Genomic DNA, 25,646 nt, shown 5'->3' on the forward strand with positions numbered 1-25,646 from the left:
CGATTCGGGTCTGAATCTCCTCCAAAGTACTCGCAGGTAATCTGGTCACTGAAGCTCCCTTATTAGTTATATTCTGGAATAAGTACTCTGTCTAAGATACTTGTTTTACACCACTTTCTCAAGCCCCCATCTATTACATACAAATATGAAAGTGACACATAACTTCCCAGAGAGTGGAGTAAACTTCAGGGCTGGTTTTTCTTAAAATTTTAAGTTCCGTTGATCCCGGAACAAATTCTTCATATGGTAAATCAACGAAAGGTAGACCTAAGATGTTATGCATCTTGTGAAGAGCAAAACCCAATTCTCCTACTGGAGTAAAAAAAGGTGCCAGTCTCAGGGTTGTATCGCTCCAAGATAGAGAAAAAGTGATAGTGGCTCTGGATGATCCTGTATTTAGTAGTCATCACAGGAATCTTTAGGCCAGTTTTGGTAAGAGGTGTCTCCAACTCCTCCAAAATAAAATTGGTCATTCGGGTCCACCGTCCTGTCACCGAAGAATGAACCCAGCCAGGAGATCTGAATACTTGTACAGAAAATTCTCCTTTCTTCACCATAAATATCTTAACAAAAGTATTCGCCGGACTGGCCACTTCACCAACTACGTATTCTTTGATGAACAAGCCTGGTCGTAAGGCTGTTATTTGTCTATTATAACCCACTGTGCGAACCCCTTGGAATGTTAAGGTTCCAAGGGCAACTCCGTCTTATTCCTTGACATGGTCCCAATCTATGTGAAGTTCAACTCAAAGCTCAACCAGAAGAAGAGGAGAGGAGAAAATAAGAACTTACTACTTTCTAATGATCATAGTAAAGCATGAGCATGGATTCTGGAAGGAGCATCCTCCGATGACGAGGAAGAGATTCATCTGGGTTCGGGCCTTAATTGGAGGATGGTAAAGGCTATATCAGGAGTGAATAAGGATGCAAAGAATAGGAAGAGTTCTGGGCTTGCAGGACCTTCAAATGCTTCTACTTCGAGGACTGTTGATGAAGAAGAGTCTCTTGTCTCTGATGATGATATTTTAGACGAGGAGGAGGATTGTATAGAGATGGATTTTATGGAGGATAGCGATGACGGAGCAGAGGCGAAACTTCATGATGATGAAATAAGATTATATGCATATTGTTAATTTATTGTATTAGAGTCTAGACTATTCCTGTTTAATTGTCTTTTTGCTGATATTTTGAGACTTAAACTTCTAGATTTGAGATATCATGTCTTTCTATTTAGTATGTATGCATCTTTGATTGACTATTATAGTTTTGGATAGCATATATGTCGGTATTTAGTATTTATACATTTTTAATTGAGAGAGTGTGTATATATATATCTTCAAATATCACAATTAAAAAAATAAAAAAAAACATGTAGAAACTACTTAGGTGCTAGGCACTGGGTCTGACGCTTAAAGGCGCCCATCGTTTAATGTAACATTTCTCAGATTATAGAAAGCTTTTGGCATTATACGATTATTTGCTTTTATTATATTATTTATGGTTTTGGTTGATATAAGACAAAGTATTATGAATTCCGGTTGATAGATGAACTGTGAGAATCATCAATATCATCGCCTTTTTTCACCACGTTGTGAGCTAAGGAGAAATGTAAAAAAACCCGATTCGAAACATGGATTTAACCTGTTTCAACACCTAGCAGAGCTAGAGTATTATAAAACTCAGGTTAAAAACCTGTGTTGCATTTAATGTAAAAATAACTCCAAAAAATGTGTTTTATTAACGTTAAGCTTTATTTAACACTTGTTAGATTGAGTTAAATTGGGATTTGTACAAATGGCGATATCTCGACCGTCCAAATCAGTATCACACTAACCGAAATGTGTTCTCAATTGAATCCTTCGACCGCAATTTCATTCACGTGAAAAATCTTAGCGATCCACTGACCTCATCTCCATCGCCCCCTCACCTACTTCCCTTCTACCTCCTCTAAGTCTCTCGATCTCTTCTTCCTCTTGCACCATCGATGAAGACGAAGTCTCGCAGATGACTTCTCGTCCTCTATCTCTGCCAATGACAAGGCTCCTATTTGGTTCCTCTTTGGCTTCCATGTCTCATTGGAGATCCTCTCGCCAATGAAGAAAATCATATCTCCGTCCCCACCTCCAATGCCTTTTCAGCTTCTAAATCCTAACTTCTTTCGACGAAAATGAAGCCTTCTAAATAAACTCCTGTAATTGTTCCAATCGTCCTTTCATGTTTGAAAATTTTGATGGTTCTAATCATTAAAGTCATTACGAATAGTTTGTATTTATGAAATATCTAAATAATTAATAAACAAAGTAGCCAACATTATGTGTTACTTTTTTCACGTTTTCCCCCTTAACTCTTAGTAGAGGGTAGAGCATTACGTAATACGTTATCATTATTTTCAACATGCTAATAAGCATATAAGATCAGAAAATATAACCAAATGTTGCAGACATGAAAGTATTTTTCGTTATCTCTTGGTATAATCCGCGGACCTTGTGAATATGACAGGAGTTTGGTAAAATACTCAGACAGCCAACAGAGGGTGGGAGAAAATGTGTTGTTGCTCGCAGAATTTAAGCTCACGGTACCAAAGAGCAGCCCTCCAAAAACATTATATATGAGACTAAGAGCCTAGAATGACTGAGGACTGGGCCTTTGATTGCTTACATGACGGCTCAAGAAGGGGATGATTAGACCCAAAAAGAGTTTTTGGCCTCAGGAAAAGATCCGATAGTATTTAGCCTTATCAGATTCATCTATTTTGCCTTATCAGATTCATCCCAATAAGCATGATTAGTAAATCTGAATTGAACAAGGAGAACAATCTTTCTGACAGAATTTTATATAATATTGCAGAATGGCCTGGAATTTGTGAAATGCAGCAAATGCTATATTTTCTTTGTAGTTTTAAGAATATATATGCTTCATTAGTCACTGAAAATTATTTTTGCCTTGTTTATTCTCGTGTAAAACTCTAGATATCGTATAACTTATTAGTTTATTTCTGGATTTCAGGAACACAAGTCTGGCATGTTTCTTTTTTTTATTTTGGGGTATATTCCAGTGGGGTTCAAGCAGAATGTAAAAAATTGGGTGACAGTGATAATCCTGAAATTGGTGACCTTCTCAAGACTGCTGTTCGTTGACTAAAAGAAAGGCCAGTTCTTTTTAAGTATTGTGCAGAAGAAGTATGAAACAATTCTTGAAAAGTTATTTCCATGCAAAAGAAAAAAGATTCATTAATAACGAGAACTTATATTTGAACCATTTAGGTTGCGAACATGAGACATCACGCATTGTTCAGACGATTTATAGGTGCTCTTACATGAGGACGCGAGGTGATAAGCTCTTGAGATATCCGCCTTTGGTTCCAGTTGATTTATCCCCACCACCAGCAGTAAGGAAAGGTGTTTCTTTTCTGCTTGAGCTTATTGATACCTATATGGCATGGTGGTTCCTGCATCTGGCAAGAAGCCTTACTTTGATCCTGTGATTACTGCGTACTGGATCCTACATTTCAGGTATGCTTCAGATTTTAAGAGCTCTTACATGCTCTTGAGCCAGACTTCGTACTAACATCTAACTGAAAACAGTGAAGTGCCAATATATCAAAAGCTGTCTTGGTAGGCTTCGCAAATAGCTTAATAAATTTATGCTTTGATTAGTAATGTTACTGATTTAAAGGTTTCTTTCTGTTGATATTACTTTTAAATTGGCATATGCACTGCATAACTTGAAAGAAAATTGACATGTAACAGATAGTTGATAGCAAAAAGTTAAGTGATAGTAAGTATCTGTTCCTCTCTTAAACATAGTTTGTAGCGATTCATGGCATGTGCAGGATTGAACTCGAACCTCTTGCACAGCAGCAAAACTCTTTAGCGCACTGCTACTCTGCCACCGTAAGATAGAAACTAGTGAACGAATGTTAAATTATGAATGAATATCTATTATATAGTGAAATGTTTGATTATATTGTGTGCTGCCATTACTATCGGGGGAAAAAAATTTGTGAGCTGCAATTTAGATAAATATCCCTTGGTCTTCAGAAGAAGATATTGTATCAGAAATGTGAGAAATATACATTAGTAGCGCCAAATAGGCTGAGCACATAACTACTTGCTGTGTTCTTGTGTACTCCTGCTCCAGCATACAGAGAGAAACAGGAGGGAGGAAGAATTTGATGTCCCAAAACACTGTCTTCCGAACTTAAATTCTTATTGATAAAAAAAAAATTTCGCGTGGTCAGGATTCTTCAAGAACTTATCAAATATTCACTCTGTGTATCATTTCAAGTTGTTTGGCACATGTCATGCATCCACGTTTCTCATGTGTAAAAGATTATTCGTTTCTTTGTTTTATTCGCTATTAAAAACTCTTTTAGTTGTTACTTCCTTTGAATCTATGGTTTTCTACTTCAAGCGGTGCACAAAAAGTTTTGATCTTGAATGCAAATTGAAGATAATTATATAACACTTACCTCTGAAGATCTTCATAGGTCCCTGAATATAACTGATTACGTGATTATTGAGTAAAGTTTTTTAAGTAAAGTTTATCACTTGGTTGATTCTAAAACATCATTATCTTTGCTTCAGATAGGCCTTGCTCAATAATCTATTTTGATGCTTCATATTTATTAAAGTAGATCTAGAACCTCTAAAATCTCTTGTAATCTGTTGGTTATCTTCTGTTCTAAGTTTTAAAAACACGAAGGAGATCTCTCCATGCTAATGAGATTCGTAAGATATTGCTTTGTTTTAAGATTATAATTTTTAATAGGCATATTGTTTCTCGGGATCATTGCAGATGCGTGAGCAAGCAGCAGAGGCTCATAAGTCCAAAGAAGCACTTTCAAGGAGAAGAGCTAGCTCTGAAGTAGGCTCAAACAGGAGGGATTCTCTATCAGTTGATGCAATCTTGAATAATTCCCTGAGTTCTCAGGTGAATATGTGCTCCTTTGTCTGCTGGTTCTTTGAGGGCTTAAATAAGTTCTTTAATTACTTTGAACTGAACTACGTGTCAACTTTAATGTTTTAGTTCTAGGTGGTTTCAAAAACTTACTTGCTGACATATTAGATGATTTGGCAGCCCCATGCGATCGAATATGGTTAAAGCTGCACAGTTTGGTCATTCAGTAGATTAGTGCATGCGTGTATGTAATTTGCATCTCACAATTCAAGTTTATTACATGTTTGGGTCTAATATGCATTCCAGAATTCAAATTGATCGGTACATGTATGTATATAATTTGCAATTTCTTAAGAATATGATTTGCCCTGATAACTATTGATTCTTTCACTTGAAAATATCTTTTGCCATTGAGTTTGTGTTTTTAAATTGGCTGACAGCCCATTTCCCAGCTTAGAGTCAGGTCAATCCATTCAGTCCTATAGCAGATTTTTTTTAATGGATATTACATCTATTCATTATAAGAAATTTTGTTGTTGTCACGTCTTTGCCTCCAGTTATGATATGTATTTTCTTTTACCTACCTGCAGACAGTTAAAACTGATGGGACAAACCCGGGGTTCAATAGAGCAGGATCGCAGCAATAGTAGAGCAAAAGTAGAGATAAAAAGTTAGACACACAGATTTACGTGGTTCGGCACTTGATTGCCTACGTCCACGGGCACGGATAGAAGAATCAACTACGAGGAGAAAAACTCTGGAGTTACAAACTCTCTCTCTCTTTACAAGGAGAAACTCTCTCTATTTTTTCTCTCTCACTCTTCTATATAAGAAGTTGTTTCTGAGATGAGATTTCCTTAAGGATTTTGAGCCTATTTATAGGATTTTGAAAAACAATATGCACAGTAAAATATTAATATTTTACTATGCTGTGGGACCCACAAAATTTGTTTTCTTTTCAAATGTCAAAGAACCAGTTGGTGAGTTTTTCGGTCGTGGGGCCCACGCGCTCCTTTTTCAACCATTACGGCTGTGGGCTTTCAGCGCTGTGGCTTCATTAGGCACCTGACAATCTCCCACTTGAAGATTTGATTGAGTGTCAATCATATCTTCACACCATTCTTTCTATCTTGTCATCTTCATGTTGCTTACGTCTCTGATAGACCATAGGAGGATCTACACCAAATGAATTTGTCAGTATTGACTGCTTTTGTCAAAAAATCTGCTAGGTTATATTTAGTGTGAATTTTTTGCATATCCACTGTTCCTTCTTCCACTTTCTCACGAACGAAGTGATACTGAATTCGAATGTGCTTGGTCTTTGAATGAAAGGCTGGATTTCTTGCCAAATGCAAAGCACTCTGACTGTCACAAAATAGAAAAATCTTCTTTTGTTCATGACTGAGTTCCTCCAGCACTATCTTCAACCACATCGCCTGCTTCTGTTGTTGAAGTAGCCATAACTGACTGTAGTTTTGAAATCCAGCTTACAGCTCCGCCAGCAAGTGCAAACACATAGCCTGTGGTGGATTTACTATTATCACGATCACCTGCATAATCAGAATCAACATATCCACTGATAATAAAATCAGATCCCCCATAACATAATGCAACATTTGAGGTTCCTTGAATGTATCTTAGAATCCTCTTTACAGCATTCCAATGCTCTTTACCAGGATTCGTCATGTATCGACTAACCACTCCCACTGCTTGTACAATGTCTGGTTTTGTACAAATCATCGCGAACATTAAGCTTCCCACTGCTAATGCATACGGTACTCGAGACATCTCCATCCTCTCTTCTTCACTACTAGGACTCATACTGGAGGATAACTTAAAATTAATAGGAAGTGGGGTAGAAATTAACTTACAATCTTGCATGTTAAAGCGCCGTAAGATTTTCTTCAAATAGTTCTTCTGAGAGAGCCAAATCTTCCTATTAACTCTGTCTCGGTAAATTTGCATCACTAGAATCTTGTTTGTAGATCCTAAATCCTTCATTTCAAATTCCCTAGCCAACTGAGCCTTTAATTCTTTGATACGATCTTTGTTAGGGCCTGAAACTAACATGTCGTCAACATACAACAATAAGATAACAAATATATTTTCATCAAACCTCTTGAAATATGCACAAGGATCTGAATTAAGTCTGTTGTATCCAAGACTCATGATGAATGAATCAAATCTCTTATACCAACACATCGGCGCCTGCTTTAGACCGAACAGAGATTTGTTCAATCTGCAAACCAAGTTCTCTTTTTCTTTTTCTTCAAAACCTTCTGGTTGGAGCATATAAATTTCTTCTTCAAGATCTCCATGAAGAAATGTTATTTTCATATCTAGCTGCTCTAGATGTAAGTCAAATCTAGCGCTCATAGCCAAGAATATTCGGACTGTTGTAAGTCGAACTACAGGAGAAAATGTTTTATTAAAATCAATACCTTCTTTCTGAGCATATCCTTTTACCACCAATCTAGCACGATATCCTCCACTTGATCATCTCCATTTCGCTTGATCTTATAGACCCATTTGTTTCCAATGGTCTTTCTTTCTTATGGCAGTGACACAAGTTCCTAAGTCTTGTTCTTGGAGAGCTTTAATTTCTTGCTGCATTGCTGCCATCCACAAAGATGTATCTATGTCATTTATAGCTTTATGAAAAGTTGATGGCTCTCCATCTTCTGTTAGAAGACAGTATGCAACATTACTCTCCGTAATATACTCCGAGTGCCAAGTCGGTGACATTCTCTCACGAGTTGACCTTCGAGCTTCTGGAGCCTCGGACTAGACTGGTTCTTGTACATCATGCTCCGGTGTTGCTTCAGAAGAATTCGGATTATCTTCTACCTAAACAGCTATAGTCTCTGAGTCCTTCCTTGAACTGCTTTCTTTTTCACCACTTTGTAGTTGATTTTCTACAAAGATAACATCTCTGCTGATGATAACTGTAGACGGTAAAAAATACCTCTATAGGCTTACGAGAAATTCGCCTACGAGGAGAGCTCGCACGCTCAACTCTCTGGCACGGGCCTAAGTCGCGTAGACGTCAGATATGCTCGATTCTAGGTTCGCTCGATCAGGATGGCGGAAATTCGCTCTTCGCTCAACTCGCCTGCCCGAGTTCGGAGTCGAATCCGCCAGCAAGCCCCAAAACCGTCAGTACAGCTGGGTATCCACTACCCCACGTACTGAGATGGGCCTTCCCATCTCTCTCGACCCGAAGGGAGAGAGCACAGTACCCCAGGACCGTCAAACGGCCGCTCGCAGTACGCACAGCGTGAAGGACTGGACAGGTGTCGAGTCAACCTGAGCATTCATAAATGCGACTCACCTCGGCTGTCTGAGCCAGGAGCTAGATCCGTCGGCACTCGGCAAGTTGGCTAGACTCACTCGAGTACTGTGCACCTACTTCGCCGCCTCTCCTGACCGGAAAGGAGAAAGCACCGTGCTCAAAGCACGCCGGGCGGTCACGCACAGTACGAGTGATCGGACAGACACTTCATCGATCTGCGAACTCATAAATGCGGTTCATTAATGCTGGTCAAATCCACTCGGATAGCAGTCGTTCGTTGCCTCATATACAAGAATGGGCCTTCCCTTCATAGGTGACAGGACATAAAGCATAATCCCTGGAATGACCATTCATGGTATCGAGGAGCAGCTAGACGTCTCTGAAGAAGATGTGGTCACATCCCACAATTCAAGGAGGAGTCAAGTTGTCCTTCTTCCATTTAAAAGCCCCTTCCAGCACACTGGAGAAGAGGTCGCAAACTTAGAGAAAAGAGTTGAGACCAAGCTCTCTGCATAACCTTTGCATTGCAGCATCACTGTTTAGTTCCGAGCTCCGATCGCCAGCGAACTAAGCAGACCCGAACTCCCTCGAGTTGAGCTTCTACTGCGAACTGAAGCTCTCCAGCAACCTCATTCAAACGGTCCAAGGGAAGCAGACTCGACCCGAGCATCGAGCGAAGCGTCCTATAGCCACCTAAAGTCCCCACACAAAACAAAGAGGGCCTTCCCTCTGCTTCTGTTGTAAACATTTGATTTGTTAGTTTGTAATAAGCTTTCTTATAAATACAAACGAAACTCCCTTTTCTTCGGGAAATCAAATATTCACCCTACACTCCGCACCCGAGGGTTCCAACCGAGTCTCATCGGAGGAGCCCACTCCCTCGCAATCGATCAAGGCCAAGCCAGAGATCGAGCGCAAGAGGCGAGGGTCTGCCAGATGGATCGCCAAGCGGTCCACGCAGACGCCTGCCTCGGAGGAAGCGCCGGTTCACTCCGGCACAAACCACACTGCCTCAACCTACGGTGATGTTCTCCCCGCTGGGGGAGCTAACCAACAGCGACGGCAAACACCCGTCAGACAGGAGGTCCAAACCTCCATTTCTCACGATGGCCTAAACCATCATACAGGCCCGAGAAACACTAGACGGGAAGGCAAACTGCCCGACGTCGGAAGGCCCTCCCAATCAGGAGCGCCAACCGAAGGCGGCAGAGCCATCCGCTCAGGAGGACTTCGCTTCTCAGGTCATATCCCTGAGGCGAATAACCCACTCTCAGCAAGTGAGCCTACCCGAGTAGGCGAATCTTCGAAGGCTGGCGAGCCTCGCCATAACCATCTGGCGGATAAACGTAAAGGAAAGGAAATAGGCGGTTCCTCCCGAACCCGCTCTTCTAAACATGGGGTCGAAACTCGCCCACGTACTGGAGTTCGCTCAAACGCGAAGACTCGCCAGTCAAGGCGAGATCGCCCGACTCCAACACCAAGGCGTTCCACCCAACGAGCGCCAGAGAGAGCGCCCAAAAATCTCTCGTCAGCTCACCAGAGCGACTCTTCTGAGGCCGGGGGTTGTCACCAACCACCCGTAGAAGACCTCAGAGAATTCTTGACTCGCAAACGCACTATTCACGAGGCGAATCCTCAGTGTCATTGCGAGAGACTCATCCACACGGTCCTCGCCGACTGCCAATGCGTTGGAACGGCGAAACCTTCGGTATTTGAGAGGCAACCCGCAGTCGCAGGGGGGTAAGTATTGGGTTTGACTATTCCACCCTAGTACCTCCCTCCTGCGGCGAAGACGAGGTTCATTCGGCAGCGGCCACATCTCAGACCTCGCGCTCAAGTCAAGACGCGCAGGCGAGAGTGCACATGACCGGACTCGATACCGAGCAAACAATGGCCCAAAAGCTGGAGGAACAACAGGCGACCATCGACTCTCTAAGAGAGATGATGGAGCAGCTGTTGAACAAGAAGAAGAAGAAGAAGAGGACCCAACGTCCCTTACCCCGGCAAACCAGGGACAAGGAGTGGGTACCTCCTCACCGACCAGCGGCTGAGACAGAGGATGATCGGCAGTCCGATTACTCCTCCAAAACATCGATAGGAACATCGCACACCGCGGATAGCACCCGTGACAAAAGATTCGACGAGTTCCAGGACCAACTGAACGCGCTGAAGCTTCAGCAAAATATGAACAAGCTGGGGGTGGTACGTCCCTACCCCATCGAATGGGACACAGTCCCATACCCAGCGAAATTCAAGCCTATCAGCTTGTTACAGTTTGATGGCAAGGGGTCACCCTCGCAGTACATCTACTACTTCATGGCGCAGACCGGATTCCTTACCGGGAACGACGCCATTCTCACTCGACTATTCATAGGTACCCTCAAGGGGGTAGCCTTTGAATGGTTCCGCAAACTGGAGCCCGGCTCTATCAAGGCATGGGCTGACGTTGAAAAGCTTTTCCTCGCCCGCTTCTTCGACGATGACACGGAAGTGTCGATGGCCACTCTCCTCGCTGAGAAGCAGCGAAAGTCGGAGTCGGTTAACGACTTCGTAAAAAGATTTCGGAATCGGTCAGTCCACTATCGGGACCAAGTTTCCGAGGCGACGCTGATTGAGATGTGCCGCAACAACCTGTCGATCCATATCCTGTCCAAGATTGGGGCAGTAGAGACCCGGACATGGAAGGAGCTTGTTCGCCAAGGCGAGCAAGTCGAAAATATGATCAAGAGGCTGGAGGCCGAAGAGCCATAGTCCAAAAAGGGAGCAGCGGAGCCAGCTGCGCCGAAGAATCCTCCTCGGTCGAGGGGAAAAGAAATCATGGCAGTCGACACCGCCCCGGCACCAAAGGCTACTCAAAAGCCTAAACCCAGGCAGTTTGAGCCACGTCCCCAGCGACAATATAATTTCAAAGAAGACCAGGTGGTGACGACTCTCGACACTCTACTCAAGAGTGGGCGAATTAAGTTGCCAGAAGCCACCAAACCTGAGGAGGCGGACAAAACCGGTGACCGAAGTTACTGTGCATATCACAGATTCCTTGGCCATCACACAACCAAGTGCTACGTCCTCAAGGAAAAACTCCAGGCTCTCTACGACGCGGGGGTCTTGAAGAAAGAGAAGGTCCAAAAGCAAGTGACGGCGAACGACGGGTCTCCCGGAGGTTCAAGCTCTGGCGGGGATAATTCCTATCCCCAAGGCGGTTTTGAAGATCACTAACGACGATCCTCACAACCAGCGGGAGAAGGGTTTGGTTCCACAAACTCTGCCATCAGGGCAAGTGATGTGGGTCCATCCGGACCTCCTCGACGACGAGCAGTGGACCGCACAGCCTTCCAAGGAGGCTAAGAGAAAGCATTGCAACGTTTTCACCGCCATCCTGGATAGAGATGACGCGGCGATGACTGTCTTAACCGACTCTGAAGAAGACACCAACGTCTTCGCCACGAGAGCCGGAAAGGAGTTTGCGAAAGAATATCCCGCGAGGGCGGAAAACCCGGCAGGACCTCCCGCGAGGCCAGCCGCAGCAGTCCCTCCCAATCCAGATGAGGAGCCAAGTTCAAGCCGCCAGCCTTACCGGTTCAACGTGCTCGCGCAATTGAAAAGCATACCCGCGCGAATCACCGTGTACGACCTCCTCCGGTTGTCTAGGCCTACCCGGGAAGCCCTACAAGAGGCGTTGGCTGACGCAGAGGCGTTCTCGACCCATTTCTCAAAAGAAACGGGAACCGAACAGGGCTGTACAACTTGCTGCCAAGTTTCAGAGAGACAGATCCCCTGCATCACTTTCACCCCCGAGGACATGCTCATCAAGAACACGTCCCATGACCGGCCGCTGTACTTCACAGGATACGTCGGCTCGGCGAAAGTGGATCGGATCCAGGTTGATCCGTGGTCTGCGCTGAGCATCGTGCCCCTGAAGTTAATCAAACACTTGGGGATACCGTCGAAGCGCCTAGCCTCGACCTCGACTACCATCTTCGGCTTTAACGCCACGGGTACCCGCCCGCTCGGCAAAATCCGCCTAAAGTGTCGGATAGGCGACATGAAGACGGAGGTGACGTGCTACGTTATTGATGCTGAACCCTCCTACAACATACTCCTGGGACGTCCGTGGATTCACGGCAACCGGATCGTACCGTCCACATTACACCAGTGCTTAAAGTACGTGGATGATTACGAGCGGGTAAGAACAGTAGTGGCTGACAAACACCCCTTTAAGGGCGTCGAGAACTACTTCGCGAACTCTCTGCTGTTCCAGGACCCCGACCAGCCACCAGCAGAAGAACTGGAGAGTGGCAATGAGGCGGACAGCGAGCCTGAATACGGTGACAGCTTAATTTTGAACGATTTTGAGTCAATTGTAATTGGTTACGAGAGTCACCATGTAACCAACGCCGTTCAGGCAGAAAAGCTTATCATGAATGAGAAATCCGACTTTGCTTATTTGTCGTCTTGCTCCTCATCCGAGGATGACGCACCTAATAACTCATGGTCGACACTCTACAGTGAGTCTTCTCTACACTTGCCGGTATGTTCATCATACATCTTCAAGACGCGGCCGATCGGACCATCGCGAGCTGTATTCGTCGTGCCAGCACGGAAGAGGTATCGAAAAGACATCATCTTCGGTCGAATCGATCGCCCAGCCGATCAAGTCATCGCAAGCTGTGTTCGTCGTGCCAGCACGGAATAGGTATCGAAAAGACATCATCTTCGGTCGAATCGATCATCCCCTATGCACGCTATGGGACGAATATGAGGACGAAGACCCAGCGCCCCAGTTTTCGCAATACAGTCGAGTGGCGAAACGCATGATGAGCGACATGGGGTACGACCTCACTCGCTTGGAGGGCCTGAATTACGGCCGAGGACGTAAGACGGTCATCAAACCCGCCTACGTCCCCAAAGGAAAGCCCTCAAATTACTTCAACAGGACTAGGAGAGGCTTAGGCTACTCCTCCTCCTCATCGGAGTGTTGTTTTTACATCGACGAGGATTTCGATTATGCATGTTCAGGAGATCAGTCATCAACAACCTCGGCCTGGGACTCCGACGTTAGCGTAAGGGATCTGTTCGATGGCCTTACAGTCAACATGGCTACAGTAGACCCCGCCGAAATGGCGGAGGACGAACAACTTCCACTTTACGACGAGACATGGGATCGCCACGTTAGCGCCCAGTGGAACAGTCGCTTCGAACAGCGCGAACCACCAACTGAAGACGAAGTCCTCCAGGTGAACATGGGTACTGAGGCGAATCCCAAACCCATATTCATCAGCGGCAGTCTGCCTCCTCAAGAAAAAGAGGATCTCATCGCCCTTGTACGGGAATACATTGACGTCTTCGCCTGGAATTACGAGGATATGCCTGGCCTGGATCCGCGGGTCGCCACGCATCGCCTCAACATCAGCCCTGACGCCAAGCCAGTCAAACAACAGCAGAGGCGGTTTCGCCCCCAAATCATGGAGGCGATCGAGTCTGAAGTAAAAAAGCTGATTGAATCCGGCTTCATCAGAGAGGAGCAACACCCCGACTGGGTGGCGAATATTGTTCCAGTCTTGAAGAAGAACGGCAAGATCCGCATCTGCATCGACTTTAGGAACCTCAATGCCGCGTGCCCTAAAGATGAATTCCCTCTGCCCATCACGGATGTCGTCATTGACAATACGTGCGGATTCGAGAGGATGTCCTTCATGGACGGCTTCTCGGGGTACAACCAAATCAAAATGCACCCCGAAGACGAGAAACACACTGCATTCAGAACTCCCATGGGGGTGTATTGCTATACCGTCATGCCTTTCGGGCTCAAGAACGCCGGCGCAACCTACCAACGCGCCATGAGCATGATCTTTCGAGATCATCTGCGAAAGACGGTCGAATGCTATGTGGACGACTTGGTCGTGAAGAGTCGCCATAAGGAGGATCACCTCCAAGACTTGAAGGCTATGTTCGAACTCATGAGGACTCATCAGCTCAAGATGAATCCTACCAAGTCATTCTTAGGGATGTCTAGCGGTAAATTCCTCGGTTTCGTCGTCACGACGAAAGGGATCCGAATTGATCCAGACAAGGTGCGAGCTATTCAAGAGCTCCAACCACCCCGAAATCTTAAAGAGCTGAGAGGCCTTCAAGGACGACTGGCTTATATCCGAAGATTCATCTCGAATCTCTCGGGCAAGTGCCAACCCTTCTCTAAGCTGATGAAGAAAGGTACCTCCTTCGTCTGGGATGAGCCATGCCAAAAGGCTTTTGAGGAGATCAAAGCTTATCTCTCAAATCCGCCTGTCCTTGCGGCGCCAATCTCAGGAAGGCCATTCCTCATATACATACGGGCTATGGAACATTCTCTGGGTGCCCTCTTGGCTCAGAACGATGATGCAGGCCACGAGCAGGGCATCTACTACCTGAGCAGAACCTTGCAGGGCGCCGAGCAACGGTACCCAATGGTCGAGAAGGAATGCCTAGCCTTGGTGTTCGCTATCCAAAAGATGCGGCACTACTTGGTTGGCCAAACCATCCATGTCATCTCCCGGATGAATCCCATTCGGGTCTTCATGACACAACCCGCAGCGCTAAACTGGCGCCTGGCCAGGTGGGCACTTCTGCTCTCTCAATACGACATTCATTTCATGCCGCAGAAATCGGTCAAGGGACAAGCCATCTGCGATCTCATGGCTAGTCACCCGCTGGGGGAGAAGACCGATCTATTCGAAGATCTGCCGGATGAACCTCCCGAAGCCAATATGACTTCGTCGCCGGAGGTGTGGCAGATGTTCTTCGACGGTGCGTCCCGCGCAGGCGCGAGCGGCTCTATTTCTGCAGGAGTGGGAGTGGCCCTCACCTCCCCGCATGGTCACGTGTTTCCCCGGGCCTTTTCCTTGACGGAACCATGTACCAACAACGTAGCCGAGTACAACGCGTTGCTCATAGGGCTCGAGTTAGCCAAAGAGCTCGGGATAAAGCATCTGGAGGCTTATGGCGATTCGCAACTCATTGTCAAACAAATGACTGGCGAATACGAAGTCAGGAATGAAGATCTTATCCCGCTCCACCGAGCAGCGGTCAGACTAGTGGAGTCATTCGAGAGCTTCCGTATTGAGCACGTGCTCCGTTCAAAGAACACCCATGCGGATGCTCTCGCATCCTTGGCAGCTAACTTAGCCCAGCCTCCTGGAACGACCCAAAAGGTCGCTGTCGCCAGCCGAAAACTCTTTCGACCCAGAGACGTCCCAGAGGCAAACGCCACTCATCAAGCCTCGGGTCAGCCAGATCAGGAAGACTGGCGTCTCCCGATCATCGATTATGTCCTATACGGCATGTTGCCTGAGGATTCGAAGGAACGAGAGTCTATCCGGCGACGTGCCTCGCGATTCTACTACGATTCAACCACTAAAACGTTGTATCGCAGGTCATATGACGGCTTGCTACTTCGCTGCCTTTCAAAAGCAGAGGCGCAAGAAGCCGTACGCGAAGCACATGACGGCGTGTGCGGAGCTCATCAGCCCGGACCCAAGCTTTGGGATCGCTTACGTAGGATGGGCTACTTCTGGCCTGGGATGGTTACTGATGCAGTCGCTTATGCTAAGCGATGTTACGAATGCCAGATCCACGCCAACTACATGCACCAGCCTCCTGAGGATCTACATCCGACGAGGGCATCTTGGCCCTTCGAGGCATGGGGGATGGACATAGTCGGGCCAATTTCTCCACCATCGGCGAGAGGCCATCGCTTCATCCTCGCGATCACCGACTATTTCTCTAAATGGGCAGAAGCCATCCCCTTAAGAGAAGTCAAGACTAGCGACGTGATTAAGTTCATTAAGCACCATGTCATATACCGATACGGCGTACCCCGGCGTATCATTCACGACAACGGCACGCAATTCGTTAGCCATGCCTTCACCCGGTTCTGCGACAAACTCCGGATACAGAACCTCTCGTCCACGGCCTACAACCCTTCAGCGAATGGTTTGGCCGAAGCTTTCAACAAGACGATCATCAAGATCTTGACCAAGCTGACTTCCACTAGCAAGCGCGACTGGAATGAAAAGCTAGGCGAAAGCCTGTGGGCATATCGCACGACGGTTCGCACACCGACTGGCACTACGCCCTACTCGTTGGTATACGGCTGCGAAGCTGTATTGCCGTTAGAGATTCAGATTCCATCCCTCCGCGTCGCCTTATCAACAGGAATGACAGCCGAGGAGAATCACCGGCTTCGACTCGCAGAACTCGAAGCGCTGGACGACAGGCGACTGGAAGCTCAGCAGCACATCGAGTTTTACCAAGCTCGGATGGCCAGGAGCTTCGACAAGAAAGTCAAGCGCCGAGCCTTCAAAGAAGGAGAGCTCGTCCTATCCGTCCGTAGACCAATGATCCTCACTTCCAAGAAGAAGGGGAAATTCCAGTCCAAATGGGAAGGGCCATTCGTAGTAGAGACAGTCTACTCGAACGGCGCCTATCGCCTCGTCAAACCGAACGGCGATAAAATCATGATGCCCATCAACGGCAAGTATCTGAAGAAGTACTACCCATAGTGCTCCTTCACAAACTCCCACGAGTGCAAGAGTCTAAACTGGCCCTCAGCGCCCTCCAACTGGTACATGAGGCTAAACTGCTCCTACTTTACCCGTTCGGGCGAAAGCCTCTGACGGAATCCAATTCGCCTATCTTCTCCAATGAGATGGCGGATCCACTAAAGTCGTTCATATCACGACAAATCCATCCAATTCGCCTATCTTCTCCAATGAGATGGCGGATCCACTAAAGTCGTTCCAATCACGACATCCCCCGTCAAGTTAACATTAAACCTCTGACAAAATCAACTTACCAATCCTCTTCTAAAGGATGGTGGGTCCTCAAAGTCGTTCCAATCACGACATTCCCCGTCAAGTTAACATTAAACCTCTGACAAAATCAACTTACCAATCCTCTTCTAAAGGATGGTGGGTCCTCAAAGTCGTTCCAATCACGACATTCCCCGTCAAGTTAACATTAAACCTCTGACAAAATCAACTTACCAATCCTCTTCTAAAGGATGGTGGGTCCTCAAAGTCGTTCCAATCACGACATTCCCCGTCAAGTTAACATTAAACCTCTGACAAAATCAACTTACCAATCCTCTTCTAAAGGATGGTGGGTCCTCAAAGTCGTTCCAATCACGACATTCCCCGTCAAGTTAACATTAAACCTCTGACAAAATCAACTTACCAATCCTCTTCTAAAGGATGGTGGGTCCTCAAAGTCGTTCCAATCACGACATTCCCCGTCAAGTTAACATTAAACCTCTGACAAAATCAACTTACCAATCCTCTTCTAAAGGATGGTGGGTCCTCAAAGTCGTTCCAATCACGACATTCCCCGTCAAGTTAACATCAAACCTCTGACAAAATCCGCTTACCACTCTTATTCTGAGAAATGGTAGCCTCCCCCCACGGTCGCTCCAATCGCGACAAGATCCCATCAAGTTAATGATCACCTCTGATGGTTGGCGCCGTTATTCTTACGAATAGCATAGCCTAAGTAATAGCCTACCATGCGACGTGCTATTACTTCTGTCAATAGTCACACTCCTACGTCCCTGAACTATTTGACCTATTCCAGATGTCCTAACATTGCTTTAGGATAACTGATAGGTAGAGTCTACCAGGCGATGACTCCTACCACAATCAATTGTCACATTCCCACATGACGACAATTGTCGAACACGGTTCGACAGACAACCTGTCTGTCGGTTCCCCCATACAACAACTCGCCGAAAAGCGAGTCGAAGTCAAGTTCATCAGTTGGCCGTAAAGGCGAATGTTTGTTCTTTATTGCGATCCAAGGGTTACTCTCTCGATCCCGTTGGAGCTACAACGCGAAGATCGGAGTTAATCCGATCCCACGCTATGAGCAACAGAAAGCAAAACAAGAGCTTAATACGACTAAGTCCTAAACAGGACAATCAGTGGATCGTCAAGTTCAATTCAAATGCCCAACGGCGCAGTCAAAGAGAGAAAACTGTATGCGCAAAGCAAAGGTGAACAGAATAAGCAAAAGGGCCACTACGGGCCATAATTTACATGAGTTTTCAGTTTAGTTGTGATGCCCGAAGTACCAACTAAGTTGACACAAAAAAAAAAGTTCAAGAAGACAGAAGGATGGACTATAGAAACCAAAACTTGTGTATATATATAACTATATATATATACGAAGAAACCAATAAGTGTGTGTGTATACGATATTGAGCTTAGAGTATCTAACACACATAATATAAATCTACACTAGATTACCCAAGCTTGATCTTGATCTTCATTGTAGCTCAACTTGGTACACGTTGCGGATGAAGCATGAACTTGGATCTTGAACTTTGAATAGCAAGGCTTCACCGACATTCCGCCAACCTCCTTTGGATATGATCGTTGAAGCTCTATTCCATCCATCCTCCAACTACGTTGTTTGTCTACAAAATATAGGAATGCACAAACACTAGACAAACAACATTTGTAGTAATTGTTTGTAAATCATCATCAAAACAAGAAGGCCAACAATCTCCCCCTTTTTGATGATGACAAACAATTTACAAAAAGGAATATATGCATGAAGGAAATGAACATATACAAGATAATACACATGCATATAAATGTATACTCACAATATATCTCCCCCTTTGACAACATCAAAAAGCGGACAAATGAATTAAGAGAGCGAAAGCTCCCCCTATCAATGAGCATAGGTGAGTATATAAAAAATATATATAGGGATTTGCTCCCCCTATCAAAATGCCATATAGAATATATGAAATGAAGATCATGGCAAACATATGTGAGCAAGCATAGATGGAAAATATGCTAAACACAACTCACATACTTAAAGACAATGAGAACACATATGAATATATCAATGTGAAAGAAGTGTCTCATTAGCACAAAAAATATAGAAACCATATAAAAGAATAGATTTATGAAATCAAAGAAGAGGAACATGAGAGTCATGCAAAAAGTTTTCAAATGAAAACAAATCAACCAAAAGAAATCATAAATCAAGATTTGAGTCCAAAACCCATGTTTGATCAAAAATAGAATCTCCTTTGTGGGATTTGATCAAACCACATATGGAATACATTATAAGGCACGAATAGATGATCCATAAGCACAAACATATAAATATCATCATATAAGTGAAATATAATGAATTCAAAGCAACAAGTCAAAACAAAATCTTTGACAAAAGAATTTCAAGAGAGGTAACAATGTATCAAGCTCTTGAGCTTATTCCAACCCATATAAATATTCTAGCATCCGGTAAACATGATTTGGGAATAAACACCCAATAAACCCGGAGGGTTATATAAATACAAACCTCTCATGAAAGCAAAACCAATAATCATGAAAACAAAAGAATTTAACCAATAAAAGGAATTATTTTCATTAAAGTTTAAAATACATTTTTCAAAACCAAGAAAGAGAAAAAATGAAAACACTAAAATTCTTGGTTTAAAAATTATTTTGGCACCCAAGTATTCTTGGTGCCGGATTGTTTAGGGACATGACCCCTATCAATAAAGCTCAAAGCCTTAGGGTTATGAACCCTCTTAGGCATATATGGTGCACGAACACGGTCATAACAAAAATTACTCAAATGACCCTTCCGATTGCAATAAGTACAATGGAAAGGAAGCATTTGCTTATGTTGACCAAACGGTTGTGCACGGGAAACTTTAGAAACATTTGCAAACATGGATGATCTTTTAAAATTATTTTGCAAATGTGAAACTCTCTTTAAATCAAAACAAAATTTGGCCAAATGACCAAATCTACCACAATGATCACATCTATACACATGAGCATGCTTATGATGAGCAATGGGTGCATGTGTGTGTACATGTGATGAAGAAACTTGATGAGATGCACAAGAAGGATTAGTATTCTTATGTTTTTGTGCATCATAGCAAAATTTAGCTAAATGGCCTTTACGACCACAAATGGAGCACTTGTAAACTTTGCTATACAAGTGTGCATAGTGTGTGGGTGATTTTGTAGCACTAGATTTAGCACACTTGTCCATAAGTTTCTTATGGTTATCAATGCATATTTTCAAAGTTGAATCTAAAGATGAAATGCAATTTTTCATAAGATTCAAGTCTTCATTTTTAGGCACATATGCACTTTTAGAAGTAGAACATAAGTAGTCATTTATAAAAGAAGCAGTGTTATTTTGTATGTTCTTTACTTCTAACATGGCATTATCTCTTTCATGAGTTAAACTAGCAACGTTTGAAGTTAAAGAAACATGATCCAATTTTAATTTTTCATTGTTTTCTTTAAGGATCACATTTTCATTAGAAATAGTTTCAAACTTAGATGCTAACAACTCATGATCGGATTTCAAAATTTCATGCTTGCTTTGTAAATTAATGAAATCATTTTGCAATTTGTTAAAGGCATGTAATAATTTTTCACTAGCACAAGCAAGTTCATCATTAGGTAAATCATTTATGGTTTCGAACTCGCAAACCTCACTAGGGCTATCGCCTAGTGGCCGTGTGCATGATGCTCCACATGAACTTGAAGCGGGATCCTCCAAAGCTTGTCGGATCGCCTCCAAGTCTCCTTGATGTGCTTCTATAAATATCCATAAGGTGTAAGCACTATCAAAATGAACAAACTTGTTAGACATAGATGAGTTAAAAGCATTTAACAAATATTCTAACAAAATGTTGTTCATAGTAAACATGCGATGATCATTTTTATTCCACTTGGATTTCTCCAAAATGGGCACAATATAAGCATCATCTATAATTTCCCATAAATCAAAATGTTTAGATCTAACAAATAGTTTAAATCTAACACACCATTGAGCATAGGGGAAATTGTCTAATCTAGGAGCAACACTAGAATCATAGCCTAAACAAGATGCATCATTCATATTCATAATTTGTAAAAATATGCAAGCAAGATACAAATGCAATCAAAACAAGATTAGCACAAAAATATAACTTGGATCTTTAACTCAAGGCGGTTAGTCCTTAAATCAAAGAGCACCAAGCTCTGATACCAATTGTTAGACCCTAGAGGGGGGGGTGATTAGGGTCTTATGCTAATCTAATCCGATTAAATACCAATTAAAACTTATTAATAAGTTATCCTAGCAAGTGTGAAATACAACAATATATATTAGCTAGGATAAGCAAAATAAACAACAAGATATATATCATATATGATAAAAAATATAATGTAAGGATATATAAACTAACACAAGGGGTAAACAATCTAAACAAGATAGTGGATGAAATAAATGAGCAATGCACAAATGGCGATATAAGATGAATGCAAAAATAAATACGCCAAAGCACACTCAAACACAGTCAAATGATCACGGAGTTCGGACCTTCCGTCCTACGTCTCCGCTCCCCACTCCCGGGGAGAAATCCACTATCAACCGGGTTTTCTACGTTCACCCGAATAACGTTTACACCTCACAGTATCGGTTTTCAACGCTCACCGATCAACGTCACTCCTCACACTCGGTTTCTAGCTCACCGAAAACCTCACTACACACTCGGTTTCTAGCTCACCGAAAACCTCACTACACACTCGGTTTCTAGCTCACCGAAAACCTTACAACACTCACAATGTAACAAATATAAATTTGTTCTCTACAATAGATGAGAACACAATGAAAGCACAACTCAAAGTTACAATCTCTCACCACCCAACTATACTATGTATGAAAGATACAATAAGCTCAATGTGGGTGTGTGTGTAACAATGAGTAAATAAGATCAAATCAACTAAACTCAAGTATGAAATCTAGCTTAAGAACAATGATAATCAATCAAGTATATAAATGTAAAGCTAGAGTTTGAGTTTAGAAAACTTCTCAATTTGATAACAAGAGATGGAGGGATGATAGTTGGAAGCTCAAACTTCAATAGATAATCTCCTCAAGCTCTTGTGGAATTTGATTCACCAAAACAAACTCTCAATTTGCTTAAAAGCTTTTTAAACACACTTAAACCAAACTAAAACCCTTGTTAAAACTTTCTTAAACTTGTTTTAAAACTCTCTTGGCTAATTTGAAAAGACATCAGCAATGGGGTATATATAGTCTCCAAAACCTCAGCCTAAAACCCCAAGCCAAAAGACAAAACAGCCCCAAGCAACGGTCAGAAAACTAGCCGTTGGAAGCTGAAAAAACACTCGTCGGTCGACCGGAAAATTCGTCGGTCGACCGAAAATTTTCATCGGTCGACCGTACCGGTCGACCGACAGACGTCTGTCAGCCCAGTGAACTTTTGACCTCAGGTTCGGTCGACCGGGGCGGGCGACCGAAAACTGATATGAAAACTGTTTATCTGATTTTGAAATGCTGTTTAAAAATATCAAATAAATTCCAAAAAATGTAAAACTTTGGGGAATGATTGTAGACATGATAATAAACATGCTACAATGACTGGTTTCGAAAAAGGACTTCCCAAATGAAAAATATCATCATTTTACAAAATAGTCCAAAACATGAAAACCTGAAAATTGATATTTTGATATTTTGACTTAAACAACATTTTGAAACCTTATGAAATGATTGTATAGACTTGATAAAAGATATAACATGTTGTTATGAAGTCTATAATCTAGAAATACAATATTTTCATAAATTTGCATATTCTATGCAATATATTCAAAACACTAAATATGATTTCATTAAATATAAGCTTGTTAAAGGTGAAATCATATATAGGCATATAAACATGAAACAAAATAGTATTTTCCAATTCTATTCATTTGTTTCATAGTAAAACTTGAAAACTATCAAACCAAAACATATATGTATATATATAACTATATATATACAAAAACCAAAACGTGTATGTGTGTATATGATTGAGCTTAAAGTACTAACACACATAATATAAATTCCTAAACTAAATTACCCAAGCAATGATCTTGATCTTCAATAAGCTTGACTTGGTAATCTCGCGGATGAAGCTTGAACTTGGATCTTGAACTTTGAATAGCAAGGCTTCACCGACATTCCGCCAACCTCCATTGGATTTCATCGTTGAAGCTCTATTCCATCCATCCTCCAACTATGTTGTTTGTCTACAATAAATACAAAAACACAAATACTAGACAAACAATATTAGTAATAAATTGTTTGTTAAACATCATCAAAACAAGAAGGCCAACACTCGTCCCACTCCACAAAGCGGCCGTCAGACTAGTGGAGTCATTCGAGAGCTTCCGCATTGAGCACGTGCTCCGTTCAAGGAACACCCATGCGGATGCCCTCGCATCCTTGGCAACCAATTTGGCTCAGCCTTTGGGGACGACCCAAAAGATCACAGTCGCCAACCGAAAACTCTTTCGACCCAGAGACATCCCAGAGGCGAACGCCACTCATCAAGCCTCGGATCAGCCAGATCAGGAAGACTGGCGTCTCCCGATCATCGATTATGTCCTATACAGCATGTTGCCTGAGGATTCGAAGGAACGAGAGTCGGTCCGACGACGTGCCTCACGGTTCTACTACGATTCAACCACTAAAACATTGTATCGCAGGTCATACGATGGCTTGCTACTTCGCTGTCTTTCGAAAGCGGAGGCGCAAGAAGCCGTACGCGAAGCACATGACGGCGTGTGCGGAGCTCATCAGCCCGGACCCAAACTTTGGGATCGCTTACGGAGGATGGGCTACTTCTGGCCTGGGATGGTTACTGACGTAGTCGCTTATGCAAAGCGATGTTACGAATGCCAAATCCACGCCAACTACATACACCAGTCTCCGGAAGACCTGCACCCAACGAGGGCGTCTTGGCCCTTCGAGGCATGGGGGATGGACATAGTTGGGCCAATTTCCCCACCATCAGCGAAAGGCCATCGCTTCATCCTCGCGATCACCGACTATTTCTCTAAATGGGCAGAAGCCATCCCCTTAAGAGAAGTCAAGACTAGCGACGTGATCAAATTCATCAAGCACCATGTCATCTACCGATACGGCGTACCCAGGCGTATCATTCACGACAATGGCACGCAATTCGTTAGCCATGCCTTCACCAGGTTCTGCGAAAAATTTCGAATACAGAACCTCTCGTCCACGGCCTACAACCCTTCAGCGAATGGTCTGGCCGAAGCTTTCAACAAGACGATCATCAAGATCCTGACCAAGTTGACTTCCACTAGCAAGCGCGACTGGAATGAAAAGCTAGGCGAGAGCCTGTGGGCATATCGCACGACGGTTCGTACACCGACTGGCACCACGCCTTACTCGTTGGTATACGGCTGTGAAGCTGTATTGCCATTAGAAATTCAGATTCCATCCCTGCGCGTCGCCCTAGCGACAGGGATGACGACTGAGGAAAATCACCAACTTCGACTCGCAGAGCTCGAAGCACTGGACGACAAGCGACTGGAAGCTCAGCAGCACATTGAGTTTTACCAAGCTCGGATGGCCAAGAGTTTCGACAAGAAAGTCAAGCGCCGAGCCTTCAAAGAAGGAGAGCTCGTCCTATCCGTCCGTAGACCAATGATCCTCACTTCCAAGAAGAAGGGGAAATTCCAGTCCAAATGGGAAGGACCATTCGTGGTAGAGACAGTCTACTCAAACGGTGCCTATCGCCTCGTCAAACCGAACGGTGATAAGATCATGATGCCCATCAACGGCAAGTACCTGAAGAAGTACTACCCATAGTGCTCCTTCACAAACTCCCAAGAGTGCATGAGTCTAAACTGGCCCTCAAAACCTCCAACTAGTACACGAGGCTAAACTGTTCCTACTTTGCCCGCTCTGGCGAAAGCCTCTTGTGGGATTCAATTCGGTCGTTCCAATCACGACATTCCCTGTCACGTTAACATTAAACCTCTGACAAAATCCACTCGCCAATCCTCTTCTAAAGGATGGTGGATCCCCAAAATCGTTCCAATCACGACGTTCCCTGTCACGTTAACATTAAACCTCTGACAAAATCCACTCACTAATCCTCTTCCAAAGGATGGTGGGTCCCCTAAGTCGTTCCAATCACGACATCTCCTGTCACGTTAACATTAAACCTCTGACACAATCTACTTACCAATCCTCTTCCGAAGAATGGTAGGTCCCCATAGTCGCTCCAATCGCGACAACACCTCATCAAGTTAATGATCACCTCTGATGATTGGCGCTGTTATCCTTAGGGATAGCACAGCCTAAGTAATGGCCAACCATACGACGTGCTATTACTTCTGTCAGTAGTCACACTCCTACGTCCCTGAACTATTTGACCTATTCCAGATGTCCTAGCATTGCTTTAGGATGACTGATGGGTAGAGTCTACCAGGCGGTGACTCCTACCACAATCAATTGTCACATTCGGCGGACGACCTGTCTGTCGATTCCCCAGGCAACAACTCGCCAAGAGGCGAGTTGAAGTTGAAATTCTCCAGTTGGCCGCAGGGACAAGCGATTGTTCTCCACCGCAAGCCAAGTACTGCCCTCT

General features: G+C 43.9%; 1 pseudogene; it reads left to right on the forward strand.

Annotated features, from left to right (window-relative positions):
• LOC109838981 overlaps positions 894-25,646 on the forward strand; it is a 37,864-nt pseudogene continuing 13,111 nt past the window's right edge.

The sequence above is a fragment of the Asparagus officinalis genome, chromosome 4 (genome assembly GCF_001876935.1).
Source record: "Asparagus officinalis chromosome 4, Aspof.V1, whole genome shotgun sequence".
Classification (NCBI taxonomy): domain Eukaryota; kingdom Viridiplantae; phylum Streptophyta; class Magnoliopsida; order Asparagales; family Asparagaceae; genus Asparagus; species Asparagus officinalis.